Source organism: Gekko japonicus, unplaced genomic scaffold, assembly GCF_001447785.1.
Source record: "Gekko japonicus isolate JY-2015 unplaced genomic scaffold, Gekko_japonicus_V1.1 scaffold900, whole genome shotgun sequence".
Lineage (NCBI taxonomy): Eukaryota > Metazoa > Chordata > Lepidosauria > Squamata > Gekkonidae > Gekko > Gekko japonicus.
Genome location: NW_015160864.1, coordinates 31,850 through 36,904, shown reverse-complemented (window position 1 = coordinate 36,904; position 5,055 = coordinate 31,850).

The following is a 5,055-nucleotide window of genomic DNA, read 5'->3' as shown; positions in this document are numbered from 1 at the left end:
TGGGAAGAGAATGCTGCTGCTTATCAAGCTGAGCCGTTGGCAACAGGCTCAGTGAGGTGGGGAATGCCTCTGAAATCAAAGTTGGAACTGAAGTCAGAATTGGGACTGAAGGCAGAGCAGGATAGATTACAATAGACTGTATTGGTTTAGGTAAAACCAATTGAGGCCCTTGGGAATAAGCAAGGTGAGCCTCTACATTGCATGTAAGAGAGGCCAGAGGAAAAACAGGTGCAATTGCATTGATTGCATATCTGCATATAAACCAAGACTGTAACACTGCAACAGGAGCTTTAGGCTCTGTGTGCAATATCTTCCCAATGATATCCCAATCTTTTAATGCCAAAGATCCATTTTCTGGAAACCAAGAACATTGGCTTTGAATCTCAAAAAGCATTTGAGTGAGGGTCTCAGAAGAAACTGGCCTGCCAGCTTTCTGGGTAATAATCTGAAGTTCCTTTAAATGTGCCTGCATGGGTAATTCTAGTTTAGCACCCATCTCACCAATGAGGGGTCGCAGAATCACGACGAGGAAGTACTTCTTGGGGCCTTTTTGCCAGGCGTTAGTGAGATTGATCCGTAGATAAGCCCCTCGTTAGGGCGCCACTTGCGGTGCTGCTCGTTAGGAACTGACTGAAACCTCTCGGCTTCAAGCTTTTATTTTATACACATTTTCCCCCCCTTCAAGCATTAGAGCATCCTTAAGGAATGTTTGTGTGTGTGTATGTGTGTTCTCGTTCTCTCAGGCAAGCTCTCTGTTATCTGCCTCTCCCTCTTTCTCAAGGCTAACTCACTGTGTAGTTAGCAGTAAACAGATTCCATCTCGGCCTCTCATGACGTATAAGGATTCCAGTTCCCAACCTTCAGCCAGGAGAATTTTGCACTGCCCTACAGTCTGGTACGAAAAAATATATACAGATGTGTGCTAGATGCCCACAGAATAATACAATGACAAAAGAGACTAGATTAAAGCCATAACATCATTTAGTGTCTGGTAATGAGAAACAACCACTTGACTATGGTGGCGGAGGCGGCAGCAGCAGCAGCATGCTTGAAAATAAGTGAGGAGACCTTGCCCAAGTAGATTAACAGAAAAGTAAATCAATGAATGTGTCAACTTGAAGGTAACATTGAATGTGAGATTCCTATATAGGATTTGTTCCTGAGGAAAAACCAGAGGGCTGAAACACTTAAATATCCAGAATAAGTGTTGAAAGAGAGATTGAATTTGGAGCAGACTGCCTTTGAGAATACAAGACTGTTAGAAGGCTATAGACTGAGTCTGGAGCAGACGGCTATGTGTAATTTTATTGACCTTTGTTTTTTTGTATGAAGGATTAAGTGGTTGTTTTTTCACTACCAGACACTAAATGATGTTATGGGTTTAATCCAGTCTCTTTTGTCATTGTATTATTCTGTGGGCATCTAGCACACATCTGTATATATTTTTTCATACCAAACTCTCCCTGCAGCCCAGCTCTGTAGTTGAACTGCTGGACGATGACTGGGAAAATCCCAGGTTCAGAGTTCCACTTGGCTACCAAGTCTACTGGACGATTTTGGGACTAACCACCCTCTTATCCTAACCTGCCGAACTCAGTTGTAGGGTTGCCTGCCGAGCACTGGAAACTGGCAGGAAACGCTGGAGGGTGGGGACAACTAAACTGGATTTGTGCTGTGTTCCGATATGAAACCAGAAGTGCCGTCACTGCATTGTTTCCCCACCCCGTATAAATATGTGGCCCTAGTCAGGGGATAAAAATGGTGACTAGCACCGACCTGTAAGCCGCTCAGAGACCCCCTGGATAAGGGGGTTTGAGCGGGATATAAAATCGAATGTAAATAAATAAATAAATTGTGCAATTTTAGAATTCTCCCCAAACTCTATGGTTTTCCCAAGAGTTCCCGGTGAATCCTAGAGAGTTTCCCAGATGCAGTGATGTCACCGCCGGGTTTGCACCAGAAAAGAGGCCCTGCCAGTGACATGACACCAGTTTTCTCCCCTGTTTTGTTCCTGCTGCTCTACCAAGGAGAAATAGGAGCAGTGGAGCCCTAGTTGGGAGGTCTCCTGCTGTAGTGAGAGACCTGGCCAACCTACTCAGAGGATTAAATGGGGAAGGATTCCTTATATTACCATGACCTCTTCATAAGGAAAATGAGATAAATATGACATAGACCAGTGATGGCGAACCTTTTAGAGACCGAGTGCCCAAACTGGCACCCAAAACCCACTTATTTATCGCAAAGTGCCAAGACGGCAATTTAACCTGAATACTGAGGTTTTACTTTAGAAAAAACAACTCATACATTAACTTAAGATGATCCAAACAAGTAAGGAAAGCAATCCCAAATGCTTTCATTTACTTACAATTATTTGGCAGAGAATTCAACACTTTAATGATGGTCTGGGCCTGGCTGTGGCGATGGCACGCGTGCCCACAGAGAGGGCTCTGAGTGCCACCTCTGGCACCCGTGCCATAGGTTCGGCACCACTGACATAGACCCTCACTCCAGCATACTCTTTGGGAAGACGCCTGGTTTCAGATCTTGGTCTACAATTGATAACCACCACCAGCCCCCAACTGATCTGCCTAGGGGTGCCAGCGGTGGCGCAGGCTGTAAATGCAGCCTGCTTTAACATCTGGCTGAACATCTGTTCGAGCCTCACCGTGGCCGGAGTAAGCTCCCGGCCTACGTCCCAGCTCCCGCCCACCCAGCAGTTCAAAAGCCCGTTAAAGGGCGAGTAGATAAATGGGGACCTACCCTTAGTAGGGTAGGGGGCACCCCCTCATCCTGAGGAGTGTGGTGTGCGGCGGTGGTGAAGGAACAGCGATGATGGCGGCAATGGCGACAGCGGAATCCTGGCAGCAGAGACGAGGTGGCGTGGCGCAACGACGAAGCCAGTAGAGTGACCCCTGGTGGCCTGCGGAGATACAGCAGACAGCGGCCGTCGCTAGCAGCAGAAGGCGCGGAAGACGTCATCTCCCGGCGCGGCGGAGCCTACTGGACAGAGCCGAGGCCAGGAGAGACGAATCAACACGCTGAGAAAGCTGACTCACCGGAGAAGCGCCACGAGAGAGACGTCCTGCTGACCGAAGGAAGACAGCTGAGAGCCGAGGAAGCCAGAGGCCAGAGGCCAGAAGGGAGAGCCGCCACCACCGGGGTGCTAGGTAGGCTGACCCAACCCCCGAGAATGTGCCCATAGTTAGGGAATTACAAAGTGACTAGCACTACAAACTGTAAACTGCCCAGAGACCCCCATGGGGGGGTTAGGGCGGTATATAAATTGAATGATAAATAAATAAATAAATAAATCTTCCAGACTACAGAGATCAGTTCCCCTGGAGAAAATGGATGCTTTGGAGGGTAGACTCTGTGGCACTGTACCCCATCGAGGTGTCCCTGTCCTCCCTAGGCTCCACCCCCAAATCTTCAGTAGTTTCCCAACCTGGAGCTGGCAACCTAACCCCCCATCCCCTGCTGTGAGAGCCAGTTTGGTGTAGTGGTGAGGAGCACGGACTCTAATCTGGGAGAACCGGGTTTGATTCCCCACTCCTCCACATGCAGCTGCTGGTGTGACCTTGGGTCAGTCACAAATTCTTTCAGAGCTGCTCTCTCATGAGCAGTTCTTAAAAGAGCTCTCTCAGCCCCACCTGCCTCACAGGGTGTCTGTTGTGGGGAGGGGAAGGGAAAGGGATTGTAAGCTGCTCTGAGACTCCTTTGCGTAGAGAAGGGCGGGGTATAAATCCAATCTCCTCCTCCTCATCACCATCCTACTGGCCAGGGAAGACCTGGTAACCCTAGATCTGCAAAGCATTCTTTCCAATTCCGATTCTTTTGGGCTTTCCACCCCTGCTGCCTGTGGGTTGCACTGACACTTCCTTTGCTTCTGCTTTCGCCTGCTGCTCCACTTGATATTCCTTTCCGTCTCAATGGCCTGGCGGTGTGCGTGGGGCTCTTGCATTCTCAGATTTTGGCACTCCTGCGTGGCTCGTTTGCATCAGTCTTTCTGGCACTCGCGCATGGCTCATTTGTATCAGGCACAGATTGCCCTGAATGCTCTCTGTGGCACGTGGCCATCGTGGCATTGTCAATTCACGCGGTAAGAGCCGTGCGAGCTCAGTTGGCTCCGTCCCGGCAAACGAACGGGGCTGTAATTCACTCGGTCTGGACGGCTTTTTCTTCCCTTCCGTGTTCTCTTTGCAGTTCTATGAAAAGTAAGCACAGATAGGTGCGTGCATAATTTATTCCCAGCGAGAGATCTGGTTAGACTGATAGATTGTTTTTCGCCTGGAGGAGGGGGAGGGAGTCGCTAGTGAAGACCGGACAGCTTGCGAATCCGTCTCTTCTGTGCTGCAGAATTCTTCTTCTCCCCAACTGGGAAGTTCAGTCCCCTTGATGTATGAGTCATTTAGCAGCAAGCAAGATTGATTTTTACTCTCCCAGGCTTCCTTCACTGGGAGAGATGGTTGTGTTTTTGCTGTAAAGAAGCAGCGTGTTCAGTCTGTTTTGATGCTACAGGCAGGAATGGTCCAAGCAAGCAAGGGAGGTGAATGTGCTTGCAAGAGCTCCAAGAAGGACCAAAGGAGAGAGAGAAGAGGAGAAGGGGAGGTGAAGGACCAGCACAGGCCGGCCACTCTCCGGTGCCTTTTCATCAAAGCAAAACATTTTTGGATGCTGTCTATATTTATTTATTTATTTATTTATATTTATTTATTTATTTATTAGATTTATACCCCGCCCTCCCCAGCGGGCTCAGGGCGGCTACAACAGAGGCAGTTTATTTAGTGCTCTCGATGTTCACAGATGGCGTATTTCAAACTGATTCAGCATCATCTGCTCTGGGGGCGCTGACGTTCCCTCATCCAGGGCCAGGGTAAGATGGAGAGTGGTGGTAGTGGCGGCTCCTACTCATATGCCTGGTGGAAGAGCTCTGTCTTACAGGCCCTGCGGAACTGTACAAGGTCCAGCAGGGCCCGGATCTCCTCCGGGAGCTCATTCCACCAGGTAGGAGCCGCCACCGAGAAAGCCCTGGCCCTGGTAGCGGTCAGCCTGGCC